Source organism: Lycium barbarum, chromosome 2 (genome assembly GCF_019175385.1).
Source record: "Lycium barbarum isolate Lr01 chromosome 2, ASM1917538v2, whole genome shotgun sequence".
Lineage (NCBI taxonomy): Eukaryota > Viridiplantae > Streptophyta > Magnoliopsida > Solanales > Solanaceae > Lycium > Lycium barbarum.
The window spans coordinates 111884036-111899128 of NC_083338.1; the positions used below are offsets into that span (position 1 = coordinate 111884036).

The 15093-nt window shown below is 38.7% G+C and overlaps 1 long non-coding RNA gene across 2 annotated transcripts; it reads right to left on the reverse strand.

Moving 5' to 3' along the window:
• Nucleotides 1-547: 547 nt before the first annotated feature.
• Nucleotides 548-6831, reverse strand: LOC132626766 (uncharacterized). Of its 2 annotated transcripts, XR_009577615.1 has the most exons (5): nt 6454-6831; nt 1764-1852; nt 1144-1202; nt 915-986; nt 548-802 (listed from the first exon to the last, which is right to left on the reverse strand). It is a non-coding gene; the product is annotated as an uncharacterized LOC132626766 (long non-coding RNA). The 2 variants fall into 2 exon arrangements; XR_009577614.1 differs by lacking the exon at nt 1764-1852 and having other exon boundaries at nt 6454-6824.
• Nucleotides 6832-15093: the final 8262 nt, after the last annotated feature.

Below are 15093 nucleotides of genomic sequence, written 5' to 3' on the forward strand. Positions count from 1 at the left end.
GGTTTTGTAAGGTGCCAAAGAAGAGTACTTCTAAAGACACACGACCTATTAAATATCTTTTTCTTACACACATCATGAACATGTTCACAAAGAATCATATCATATTATACGAAAATCATATTATACGAAAACTGGAAAACTCCTCCTTCAAAGTTAGATTACAATTTTGCTCTTGCAGTAAATCAAAACCTAATTAAATCATTGCTAAATCAATCTTATCCTAACGCTCTCTATCCTAAAACCTAAACCCTACCGCTAAAGTAAACGCCACTGGCCATATGGTCGCCTCCTCCGAAGAGCAGCCTCCACTGGAGAATGTACCACCAATACCTTTACCTTTAACTGCTCCTATAACAACTATAACATCCTATAATACTAATTTCCACCTCTAACTACTCCAAACACCCCAGATAAAAACTTGCCCAAAAACGATCCTAAAGTCTTGCCTACCGAGGAATCATCACAACCAAAATATGCCAATCTTCTTAAACCTACTACCCCAGTTCAAACCATACCACAGATTACAATCCCAACCAAAACTGTCCAATTCAAAGAAGGAGAGCAATTATTACATGGAATTCAAAGGAGATACAACAGATGATTTTAAAGGAAGTTATACAATATGCAGTACTGGGAAAATTTTCTTATGGGATCATTGACATAAAACTATTAAGAGATATTGACAAAACAATGTGGCATCAAAGGAAAGGCCACGATTGGCCTTATTGATGAAAGGTATATCTTGATTCGTTTGTCTTTATTTGAGGACTATGTGAGATTCTTGTCTACTCCAGCATATTACCTGAAAGTTCAAGAGAGATATTGTCAGATGAGACCATTGATATGGGACCCATGGATTAAATCAGAAAACGAAACATCTATTGCAATAGCTTGGATAAGTTTCCCAGACTTACCTCCTAATTTTTTTTGCCAAAGAAGCTATTTTTTCAATGGCCACGACGGTTGGGAAACCACCAACTGTAGACCTGGCAACAGCAAACAAGACAAGGCCAAGTTGTGCAAAAGTCGAGATTCATATTGATCTACTAGGAAAACATCCCAGGAGAATTAACATAGAAGAAGTTGATGAGGAAACTGGGAAGAACAAATCAAAGTGGATAAACATAAATTATGATTACTTACCAAAGTACTGCAAATTACAAGGGCATGGGGAGGCTGAATGCAGGGCTTTGAATCCAGAACTACAAAAAAAAACCATAAAGAATAGTTAAGACAACTACAAGCAAAGGAGGAAGCAGCTAATAAGTAAACCAAAATAAATTATATGGGACAATGGAATGAGCAAGGGAAACAAGAATGGAAGAAAAGGAGAAATAATAGATTTGTTAGAGACAAGTGTGGGGTGATAATTGCAGAGATTGGAAAAGAAAACAATAAGAATATCATGAAAATCAGTAATGCTTTTGCAGCCTTAGAGGATGGAAAGGAAGAAGACACAACAATTCAGAGTGCAGAAGTAAGCAAGGAGAAGGAGAATGTAATTGACAAACAAGAAGAGGGGCCAATGGGTACTAAGGAGTGGATTGAGAACAGCTTTCATAAACAACAGGAGCAAAACATTATTGTAACAGAACCAGAGCATATTGAACATACAATAGAGGAAGAAAAGAACAGAAAAGGGCATGGAGACATAGAAAAAGTGACCAAAGAATGAGAGGAAATACAACCAAGAAATATAGAAGAAGGTATAGAAAGTGAAGAAACAAATAATGAGGAGGATGTGGTTGACAAAGGGAACTTACTAGAAGATGGAACCAAAGAAGCAGGGGATACTGTAGTTAGCAGCATATCAGAGATACAAGTTGAAGAAATGGAACATCAGTAGGACAGTCTACACAAGAGAAAAAGGAGCAAGACACCAGTGTTAAATGGGACACTGGACAGGAGAAGCCTATAGAATCTATAATACAAAAGCAAACCAATGTCAACAAAAATCCACAACAACAAAAGAAGGGAGGAAATAGCAACAGTAATAAGAAAGGAGGCAGCTAAGAGGAAAATTGTAAGGATTTTCAGGCATCAGATGGTGGAAATGATCTAAATGGCCAGTCTTTCGAGCAACATTATCAAGAAGATATGAGGCAAGGGTATATATCCCCAAAGTCTTACAAAGGTTTAGGAAGAGGCAAAAATAAAACACACACGGGGACACAAGTGTTCCACCTGGGAATGGGCATCAAACTAGAAGTGCTTTGCATAAACTTAATGTTTAATGATGAATGCTATGATATGGAATATTAGGTCAGTAAATACCATGGAAGCCTTTCCTAGGTAAATAAAAATGCACTTGAAATACAAATTTGGTTTTATTGGGATTCTAGAACCTTTCCAAGATCCTGGTAAACTGGAGGATTATTGAAGACAGATAAATATGCATCATGCTATCCTAAATGAATCTGGTAAGATATGGATATTTATATATAAGATGTTTGAGGTGGAAATTGTATTAGATCATATCCAACACATTATGAAACTTACTATGCAGGGCGTGTAAGAAGGGCTAATGATTACTGTGGTATATGCTAAATGCACTTAGATGGAGAGACTGGAGTTACGGGAATATCTTAAAGAGCTTGCAGACAGTTTAAATATACCATGGATGATAGGAGGCATTTCAATGTGATAACATCATAAGAAGAAAAATATAGAGGCTTACCAGTCAGTATACAGGAAACTCAGGATTTCAATCTTGCATCCAAAATTGAGGGATGTATGATTTAGGTTTTAAAGGGAGTAAATTCACATGGTAGAATGGAAAGAGTGGGAGTGATTGCATTTTTAAAAGATTGGACAGATGTTTGGGGAACCTTTTGATACAGAATGTATATCCAAACATTTAAATTGAGCACTTGATTAGAACTGGTTCTGATCTTTCCTCAATGCTAATTTCTTATTCTGGGAATGTGGAACCTATCAAGAAGCCTTTCAAATTCCTTAACTTCTGGGTAAAACATTATTCTTTCTTAGACACTGTTAAGGAACACTAGAAGGCAAATTTCATGGCAAACCTTTCATATTATTCCATTATAAGATGAAAAAGGTGAAGGCGGATTTGATGGCATGGAGTAATAATACTTATGGGAACATTTTTCAGGAAATAGAGTCTTTGGAGGATGGTATAAGGGTGCATAAAGAACAGTTTGAAATCAATCCTTCTTCTTCGAATAGGGAGAAGTTACGTAAAGTCTAGGCATAATTGAATAGATATTAGCATCTTGAGGAGGCTTTCCGGAAATAGAAAGCAGAGATGCAGTGGTTTGATAATGGAGATAAGAACACAAAATTCTTTCAACTATGTTAAGAGCAGAAGAAAGAGGCTTCACCTTAAGAAAATACAGGACTAAAATGGGGTATGGTTAGAAGAGAAGGATGACATAGCAGCTGAAGCTATTAGATTTTTCAAGGATCGATTTGCAAAGGAACCATAATATACTAAAGCATGTTCAAAAATTGGTCACTGAAGAATAGAATAGGAGAATAACAAAGATGCCAACGCAAGATGAGGTAAAAGAGATTATTTTTAAGCTGAAGGGAGAAAGTACAGGGGGGGGGGGGGGGGGGGGCTGATGGTTTCACTAGCCTATTCTATCAACATTGCTGGAGCATTATTGGGGAGGATGTTACAAATATGGTTAAAAGTTTCTCTTGTGGTGCAGAGCTGCCAAGATTTGAAACCCATAGAAATCTGGTATTATTGGCAATGAAGGATTTAATCAACACTTTTTCAGACATGATACTAATCAGCTTGAGTAACTTCATTAATAAGGTTTTCTCAAGACTGATTATTGAGAGATTGGCAGATGGTCTTCAGAAGTTGATTTCTCCTAATCAAGCAGGTTTTGTGAAAGGAAGGAGCATTGTGGAAAATGTATTGTTGACATAAAAAATTATGTCAGACATTAGATTGAGAACCAAGAGTGCAAATGTGGTTATTAAGCTAGACATAGAAAAGGCCTATGACAGGGTCACATGGTTGTTCTTAACAAAAGTCAAGAGACGGATGGGTTTTTCACATATGGTTGTGGATATGCTGTTCAGAATAGTCAATAACAATTGGTATTCTATTCTCATAAATGGCCAACAACAAGTTTTCTTCCAATCAACTAGGGGTGTAAAGCAAAAGGACCCATTATCCCCTACTTTATTTATTTTGGTTACAAAAGTATTGTCAAGAAACTTGAACTAATTACATCGACATTCACAATTCAGGGGTTTTGGCTGCCTAAATGGAGCCCTAAAATTAATCACCTGACATATGCATATGATATGATCATCTTTGTATCAGCAGATGTCATTTCCTTGCAAATGAAAATGGGGGTACTGGAGGATTATGAGAAAGTTTCATGACAGAAGATCAATAAGGAGAAAAGTTCAGTGTATGTTCATCACAAGGTAACTGGAGATGTGAAGGCTATTATGGAAGTGGCTACAAGGATTGGAGGAAAGGAATTTCCTTTCACATACTTGAGATGTCCTATTTTTTATAGTAGAAAGAAGAAGGATTATTTTAATCCTATTCCGACTAAAATAATAAATAGACTCTAGCCCTGGAAAGGGAACCTGTTATCATTTGGGCGAAGGGCAGTTCTAATCAAACATGTACTACAAGGTATGCCGGTGCATATACTTTCAGCTTTGAATCCCCCAGATAGTGTCATAAACAGATTCATAAACTATTTGCACAATTTTTTTGGAATAATACTGCTAGATGAAAAAGTAGACATTGGTCTGCTTGGATTAATTTGTGTATTCCAGAAATAGAGGGAGGTCTGAGATTTAGATCTTTACGTGAGGTATCTATGGCCTTGTATTTTAAAATATGGTGGAAATTCAGAACTGCAACATCCTTATATAGGAATTTTATGAGTAACAAATATTGTAGGAAAGAAAATGCATAAACAGTGCAATGGAGGTATAGTTCTCCAAACTGGAAGAAGAGGTTGTACCCTAGAGATCTAATAGAACCTAATATTTGGTGGTAAATTAAGAGTGGCAATGTTCTTTTCTTGTATGATAATTGGATAGGACTGGAAGCTCTGTATTATGTTACAACAAGTGACACTTTTGATGAAATGATACAAAATGTGAAGGAAATGGTTGAAGATGGGGAATGGAATGTGGGGAAACTGGGGATAATACTGACTGGAGACATGGTTCATCACATTATTAATACTAGCAAGCCTCCTATTTTAGAAGAGGAGAAAACTCCTTAGTGGATACTGGATAGTAGGGGAGATTTCTCAGTCAAATCTGCCTGGGAATACTTGAGACTGAGGGGTTAGGAGAATGAAATCTATAAATACATGTGGGTGAAGGGACTACATTTCAAGGTATCTTTCTTCATGTGGAGGTGTTGGAGGTTTATTGTTCTAGTCCTGAGGAGGAGACAATACAACATGTTTTTGCCAGGCCTTTTTTGTGCTAACAAGACTTGGTCCTATTTTGCTTCTTGTTCAGGTATCAATATAGAAGGACTTCAATTACAGCAGATATAGTTAAATGGTGGCAACAATCTACTGATAATAGATTGAAACCAATTTACTATGCAATACCTTCTATAATTCTTTAGGTAATTCTTTAGGAACTACGGAAAAGAAGGACTGCTTACAAGCATAGGTAAAAGAAGACTGTGGGAAGATGTATCTACCAGGTGTATACTACAATTCAGAACATGGTAAGATTTAGAAATCCTTCAATATAACAAATCCCACACAGATGGAAGGAAATGATTGAGCTACTGGAAGGATACAGAAGTAAGGTAAAACATAGGACAATGGTGTGGAAAACCCCTCCTAGTGGGTGGATATTATGCAACACTGATGGTGCATCAAGAGGAAACCCTGGAATAGGATCCTATGGTTTTAGTGTCGGAGATGAAGAAGGTGACATAATTTTTGCTAAGGCAGAGGAAATAGGGCATGTCACCAATAATGAGGCAGAGGTTATAGCAATATTGGAAGCTTTCAGATGGTGCAGAATCAAACACTTTGATAAGATCATCTTTCAAACTGATTCATAGTTTGTTCAAAAGATCTTATCTGAAGGGTGGAAACCCCCTTAGAGTCTAGCTAATTGGATTAATGAGATTAAGGAGATGGGGAATGAAAAAGAAGTTAATTTCGCACATATTCTTAGAGAAGGCAATCAACTGGCCGATGATTTGGCAAACCTAGCACTAGATAGTGGAAATGCTGAATATGAATTTTTCATGGACATGGAGGTTAAACTAAGGGAAATTGTAAATAGTGATAAGTCTCAGATACCATACATAAGGATTCAGCTCACATAGCAGCAATTATAACAAAAACACACTACAAGCTATTTATACAGGGGATAAGGGAGATTTGAGGAATAACAACATAGATCCAACACATAAAGTACACAAAAGGAACAATCAGATAACAAAAGAGATGTGCAGGGCTTAGATCTTACCTTTTTCTTCAGATGAAGGTATGTTGAAGCTCAAGAAAAGCAAAGCAAAGCCACAAATCTTGGAAATGCAGGAAAATTCCACTCATGCCGAACAATAAAGCACGAGTTAGGAGCTGAAAAGGACAGAAAAGCAAAAGAGCAGAGTATTAGAAACATACCTGAGATTATTGGATGCCAATCTTCAACTTGCAAAGCACAGGAGGTCAGTCAAAACCTCGATGGGTGTGTAAGAACACAAAATGAGGCTTTCATTGTACTCACGGCATCGAAAAGCCCCTCGGAACGGCGGAAACTTTAGAGAGAAGCTATAGCTAGAGAGAAAAGTCAACTTAGGTCGAAATGAATGTCGACTGAGTTGCCTAATTCAATCTTCCAAGTTTTTATCTCTTTTTTGCTTTTATTTGTTTTATTTTATTTTATTTTTTAGATTTTGGAATGGGCCTTTTATTTGAGCCTATTCGGACGAGTTGCTTTTTTGCATTTATGTATTAATAAAGCCTAATCGGGCAAATTAATTTAAAAAACAAAACTAATTAAATAGCAATATTTTAATGAATTAAAACTAATTTTTTCTTGGATAAATTAATTACGAAAATTTGTGCTTAATGAATTCCTATTAAAATGCTAAATAATGGCTATACTAATGATCAGTTACTAGGTGTTGCTCCCAAACGCACACGCAAGTATACGTGGTCGTACAAGTAATATAGGTTTTAAAGTCCAGATATCATACCCACAGAGACTTTTGATTAACAGTCAGCTAAATTAAACTAATGGTAATTATCTAAACAAGAAATACAATCCAAATTTATATTTATGAACTAAATAAAAATAAAAGAAAACAAATAAGGAACTTCAACCAAGATAGAGCGGATTTTTATCAGAGAAGGGATAGATCTAGTGCTATGACCACTAACAATCAAGTTGAGTCTTCAAATCGTTCTACTTATGGCTTACTAGTTGACGTGTTAATTGTAACTTTATGATATTCTCTCGAACTACTCACAAGCCTGTAGATGCTACTATAACGTCTATATCTCTATGGTCATCAGAGGTAACAAGAACGCATTTATTTTTTCGTATTCAACTAAGTAGGGCTAAAGGGCATATCTCTATCTTCAGTAGCAAAACGATAATATCGAACAAACTCTATTTATTCTTATTACGTGCGTGAATTCCCTCTCTTAAGTCTAATTTACATACAACATATAGTATCTAATTAGTGATCAAGTAATTAAACAATTAAGCACAAGAATAGATAAGAAAACCAAAGATGGAAAATCAATAGATATAAACGATAATCAAATGTCAAATTTCATGTTGGTGTCAAAACCCTAGAACTAAAGAGTTTAGCTCCACATACACATGACGGAAAAAACAACAAATCATCCGAATAAAAACATAAAAATAAGTATTACAGAGAAGAGAAGATAAATTCCTGTAACTACGGCCTTCACGGAGGCTCCAAGCTCTTTCAAGGTTTAAAGTTTTGTCAAAACCGTGTAGGATATGTGCACACAGTAAAAACCAAAGAAATTTGTATATGGTGAAAATCAAAGTAAATATCGAAGCTATTCGATGCGATGTCGGAGAAGAATGAGTTCTTTAGCCTCGGATAAGATCAAAAGGAATGAGGGTCGAAGAGTTGTGAGTTCTTCCAAAAAAGTGTCAAAAATCGAAGGTATGTTGATAAGCACAGAAAACTCAAACCTGAGGCCAAGACACTCAACATAGGCTCGAAGTATCCGTTACGAGCTAGGCTACGTGTCACCTAACCGTTCCGTCATTTGCACTTACATCCGTACGGATGTCAGAACATCCGTACGGATGTCGTCTTATCCATTTTAGGGTTTTCTTAAAAGGCCTTTTTTAGGTTGTACTAAGGCCCATCTATTTGTAGCTATAAATAGGGATGTACCCCCTTCATTTTAAGGGCTAGTTTTTGACCATTCATCACACTTGTAATCTGAAAATGAGAGAAAGGAGTCTTCTTACTGACTGGCTCGGGTTAGAGATGTTATCTCCAAAACCGGACCAATTCTCAGAGTCTGCAATTTGGTTTCTTGAAGCTTTACTATCTCTTATTCATCAATATACATTTATTGTTTGCATATTATTATTGTATATAACTTATTAATCTAACCACATATCTTATAAACTACTTATAAATTTAATTGTTACCGATTTAAGGGTAAACAATTTAGAGCCCACCGTGAGGCATAGGATAATAGTGGTGATTAATTTACAACTCCATCTTTCACTTGTTCTTTGAAATCTTTTAATTCAGGTAATTTTGAAATGGCAAGCAGTGGTCAATCTGGGCACGTGAACAACAATGAACTGACCGATCAAAACGACAATAATAGCGAGTTGCCAAACCCAAATGCATCCCCTGCTGATCCAACCAATCCAAATGTTGTCAACTCAACCGAGGTCCTTAAATAGAATACTGTCAACCAATGCCAGCCTTCCAGCCACAGATCCTTTAAATAGCAATAATTTAGCGACTCTGCCTTAAGCCCAAAAAATGTCGGATGTCGTGGAGGAAATTAACTTACGTTTGATATTTGAAATGCTACAGGTACAACAGGTGGCTATAGCTCAGCTCCAAAAGAAAGACAATGGAATAGTGTCGCCAGGGCCAAGTCAGGCTATCGAGCCAAGGCGAGAGGAAGACCGAGGTGTTGATAGAGATAGCGGATCTAGGTCTGGTGCATTTGCCGAGGTCTTGAAAATGCTCAAAACATTGGCTAAACGAGTCGAATCTACTTAAAAAGGGGTGAAATGTATAACTCTCGAGTGGACCAGATTCCAGGGGTGCCTCCAATCCTGAGAGGACCGGACTCAAAGAGATACATTCAAAGGCCTTTCCCTCCGAGTGCAGCCCCGGAGTTAATCTCGAAAAGGTTCAAAATGCTTGATATCCTGAAATATAATGGGACGACGAACCCGCAGGAGCATGTGACCTCGTATACTTTTTCTATAAAAGGCAACGACATTGAAGAAGATGAAATCAAATCAGTATTACTAACAAAGTTCGGTGAAACGCTATCCAAAGGGGCACTGACCTGGTACGACCTCTACTCGAGCATTCTATCACTTCTTTTGACATGGTCGCAGATGCATGTATCAAAGCCCATGCCAGAGCCAACAAGGTACAGTCAAGAAAGGCGGACATCTTCAGAATTACCTAAAGAGATAACGAGTTACTCCGAGAGTTTGTGAATAGGTTCCAAAAGGAACGAATGAAACTCCCTCCGGTCCCTGAAGAATGGGCCGCTCAAGCCCTTACTAAGGGTCTTAACCCCCGTAGCTCTACTACCTCATTCAAATTAAAAGAAAACTTATTGGAATACAAGTCCGTAACTTGGGCCGATGTTCATAATAGGTACGAATCCAAGATTCGAGTAGATGATGATCAACTTGAACTTCCCCAGGCCTGATAAGCGGAAGTAAGAATTCTGAAAGGTCGATAAGGACTTTTGAACTGGAGATAAGGCCACCGAAGGATAGATACCAACCGTATGCTCAACCGGAGAAATCCAACTTTAGGTCGGATTGGGGAAGAAGCGGTCCCAATCATCATTCGAGTAGGAGTGACAGGCCAGCTGATCGCGAATTGACCAGTCGAGGTTTGCTATTCAGAGGTGATACCGATAGGTCTGCCAACAATAGGGATAGCCCGAGGTTATCAGAGTACAACTTCAATATTAACACCCCATATCTTGTCTTGGCCATTAGCCATATCAAGGATGCAAGGTGGCCGAGACCATTAAGATCTGATCCAGCTCAAAGAGATCTAAGCATGATGTGTGAGCATCATGGAACTCATGGTCATAGAACTAAGGACTATTGCCAATTGATAGAGGAGGTGGCTCGGTTGTTAAAAAAATGGTCACCTTTACAAATTCTTAAGTGACCGAGCCAAAGGACACTACAAAGGCAGGGAAAATCACAAGCAAATCGAGCCCATGGAGCCTCAACACGTGATCAATATGATAAACAGAGGAACGGAAATTCCACGACTTCGGATGATGAAGAGGACAAAGGTTTCAATTGTTCGAGAGAAACGAACTAAGGATTACATACCCAAATGATCTATTTCCTTCAACGATAAAGATGCAGAAGGTAGTTCGGCCAATATTATCCGATGGAGAGTGGTAGATCAACTGGAGCTGTTGGATCAAATTGTGCCGGCAGTTCGAGTTCTCAGCGGATTCAACATGGCGAGCGAATCTACTAAGGGAGAAATCTCTTTGTCGGTAAACATCACTAGGACTATTCGGCAAATGGTGTTTTATATTATCGAGAGGGAGATGAAGTACAATGCATTGCCCGACTGACTGTGGATTCATAGCATGAGGGAAATACCCTCGACATTACATCAAATGTCGAGGTTACCAACATCGTAAGGGATAAAAAATGGTCCATGGTGAAAAACCTGTGGCAAGGCAGATGTTCGCAGTCGAAGAAGCACCCCACCCCCCACTCAGAAGGAATCATCCATAAAGCCTATTGAATCAACCAAAGGAAAATATACTAAATAGCAATTAAAGAATGAAGGCTCGGTCAGTTCGAGTGAAGAAATGGAAGAGATGATCCTGATCTTCGAAGAAGACGATTTCGGTGTGCCCTGATCGTTCATGCTACTGGATGATTCGGACGCAACCAAGTCTACAGTAGAAGAGCTGGAACATATTGTCGTGCTTGTACACTTGCCGGACAGAAAGAAATACTTGGGCATGGGGTTAACCTCGGAGATCAGGAGTAAATTTATTGAATTTCTTCAAGCTAAGCTGATTGTTTTGAGTGATCCCATTTAGACATGACAAGTGTACCACCAGAGGTAACAACGCATGAGTTAAGCATCGATAAAAAAAATCGGTGAAATAGAAAAGGATACCGATGGTCGAAGTGAAGCATGCCTTCGTCAAGGAAGAGGAAATCTTCAACATACTTCACAAATACTACATGAAGCAGAACCCAGAGAAGTGTGCCTTTGGAGTTAGATCGGGCAAGTTCTTAGGTTTTATGGTGTCAAATGGAGGAATTGAAATCAACCCAAACAAAATCAAGGCCATCAAAGTACTTAACAATGTGAAGGCAGTGCAAAGGTTAACCGAAAGAATAGCGGCTCTGAGCTGATTCATTTCAACGTCTTCGGACAAGAGTCACCTGTTCTTTTCGCTGCTAAGGAAGAAGAATGACTTTGTATGGACACTGGAATGTCAAAAAACTTTGGAAGGACTAAAGCAGTACTTGTCGACCCACCTTTATTGCATACACTGAAGGCAGACGAGCAGCTGTTCTTTTACCTTGCAGTATCAAAAGTTGCGGTAAGTGGCATTTTGGTCCGAGAAGAAGAAGGCACACAATTCCCTATCTATTATGTGAGTAGAGCATTAGGGGATGCAGAGACACATTATCCTCACCCCAAACAATTGGCTTTAGTTTTAGTAAGTGCTTCTACAAAACTGAAACCTTATTTTCAATGCCACCCCACATGTGTAGTAACCACCTACCTATTAAAGAATATCATGCATAAACCGGAGTTATTAGGAAGGTTTACTAAATGGATCGTAGAAATAAGCGGTTATGACATCGAGTATAAACATAAAACGGCTGTTAAGTCCCAAATTTTAGCCGACTTTATAGCGGACTTTACACCAACAATGGTTCCCGAGGTAGAAAAAGAGCTTTTGCTAACCTCAGGAAAAATCGCAGGGATCTAGACCCTGTACACATACGGAGCATCGAACGTAAAAGGATCCGGATTAGGAATTGTTCTTAAGGTCCCCGCAGGCGATATTATTCGACAATCAATCATAACTTTGAAATTGACTAACAATGAAGCCGAGTATGAGGCTATGATTGCAGGTTTTTGAAATTGGCTCCAAAGCTGAAGTCATCAAAGCAAAGTGTGATTCCTTTCTGGCTGTGAATCAAGTCAACAGTGTTTTCAAAGTCAAAGATGAATTAATGCAGAGATACCTGGAAAAAATTCAAGTAATCTGTCACGACCCAACCGATGAGCCGTGACGAGAGTCTGACCTCTAACTGCCAAACACCCCTATACTCATATCTGAATCATTCTGAACATCAAGGCCCATAAATGGCACAGCTAATATCATAAAGACGACATCATGAACGCTGAAAAATCTGCATATATATACACAACATACGGAAGAACAGTGCAGGCCAGCTAGGCTGCTACATATACTGTTCACAGAAGAATAGAAACCGACAAGGCTACATCATCCGACTAATACATACAACTGTCTACAGACCTCTACTAGAATAAAAGCTGTAGAAAGGACGGGACAGGGCCCCGTCATACTTATATGCATACACATCTAAAAAAGCATACCAAAACTGACTATAGCGCCGGATCGAATGGAGCGTACTGACCACTGCTAGATCTAGAGGTCCTACTGAGTTGGACCACCTGTCTGTCTCTCTGTACTTGTGGGAATGAATGCAGGCCCCCGAGCATCGGGAGTCAGTACGGATAATGTATTGAGCATGTAAAGTATAAGAGCAACATCATATATACATATACACATGGGAATCCTGGATAAGATCTGAACTCATAAGCTGAAATGACTGACTGTATGTACTTGTATGAACTAGTATCTGCATGTGTCTGCATAAATCTGTATATCTAACAATGCTTCTGTGGGCGCATAATATGCATGTTCATGCCTATCAATGAAGGTCATACATCTGTATATATGTACGTATATAACGCCCGATATATGCGCGTATATGACACCTATCTCTTTTCTCATATCATATCGGCATCTCTGCGGCCATCATCATATACATTGCTGCGATACTTACAGCCAGATTCTCATATCATCATCATAGTGCACCAGCTGATCAGGTGGTAATGCGTATATAACGCCTACTCCTTTCCATACCCTATATATATATAATACTTGCGTATATAACGTCTTCTAGTCACGGTTCTACATACATATACATATATATATATAAATGAATGTAATGCATGAATAACTGTATACATAAAACTGGACCCATGAACAGAAGGAGTAATCATAACGGGGTGCACGAATGTCAAAAACTGAAACACTTCTAATTCTTCTAAGAGTAGAGTAATATGGACTCGCTTACTCGCTTATTAGATCATATCACAGGATCATGCCAAAAGAAGGAAAGAATAGTCTTAACATACCTCGACGTATATCAAATTGTCCAACTCCTACTTCTCGACTTGTAAATCTACAATTAAGATAACATAGACCTTCATTAGACTAGGTACTTTACTTGCTAACCTCCTTTAGATGCACAAAGAGCTTAACGAATCATGGACAACATTTCTCTCATAAGCTTAACAACCCTTCAACTTCTCATTCACTTTAACACCAACCATAACAACAATAACAACACTTATATATCAAAATATATTCAAATCAATTCCCAATCATCTCTTAAAACAACCCTGTATCACTACATTTCCCTTCATCAACTTAACACTTCCACAATTACCTTCTCTTCACTTAACATCACTAAACTCTTGATAACCAACTTAAATATAAGGGTATAAATCATTTACATACCTTGAGGGGTCAAGAATCCCAAGAATCACTTCAACTTCAACTCCCTAAACTCCACAACTTGAAGAAACCCTAGAAGTAACCTTCTTCTTCACCATCTCGGGTTTACGGGGTTCGGGTCTTGTCAAATCTTCACTATTATAATGGAAAATATTGGAAGAGAATATTTTAGGGTTTTCTGATTTTTGGAAGGAGGAAAATATGAAATGAAGTCGTGACCCACATTTTTATACTTGGAAGCCAAAAAGGCTACAGCGGTCCGGTTCGACGAGCGGGTCGACGGCCCGTCGACGTGTTGACGGTCCATAGACTTGCCCGTTGACCTACGCCTGCAGATGCCTGGCTGCGGAAACCCATCGACGGTCCATCGAACACGTCAATGACCCGTCGATGATGACTGGTTTCCTGCAGATCTTTCTGGTTCAGTTCCGATCGCGTCCACTTGATTCGCTCAACTTCTAACTCTGTAAATTACCGGCAACACATACTGGTACTCTTGTACACGGGGTAAGGCACTTTCTATCTCCAAACTCGGGCTCGGGTCTCTATTTTAAGGGCATACCTGACTAGAAAACCAAAGGTTCTACTACTACGAAGACGATGGGTGTAACATAATCCTACACCAGTCCAAAGAATGGACTAAGCAACACATACCGAGGGAACAAAACAATGAAGTAGATGCATTGGCTAATTTGGGTTCGTCAGTCGGAGTGGAGGAATTCAATTCTGGCACGGTCGTTCAGTTGATGAATTCAGTAGTGGAAAATGGCCACACCGAAATAAACACAATGAGCTTGACATGGTATTGGAGCAATAAATACATAGACTACTTGCGAGATGGAAAGCTCCCAACAGATTCTAAGGAGTCGAGGTCCCTTTGAACCAAAGCTGCGAGATTCTGCTTGGTCGATGACCAGCTGAACCGCCAATCTTTATACAGACCTTTGGCTAAATGCTTGGGGCCTGGAGAAATGGATTACGTAATGCGGGAGGTCCACGAAAGAACCTGCGGCAATCATTTGGGAGCCTAAGCTTTGGTCTGAAAGATAACCAGACCAGGATA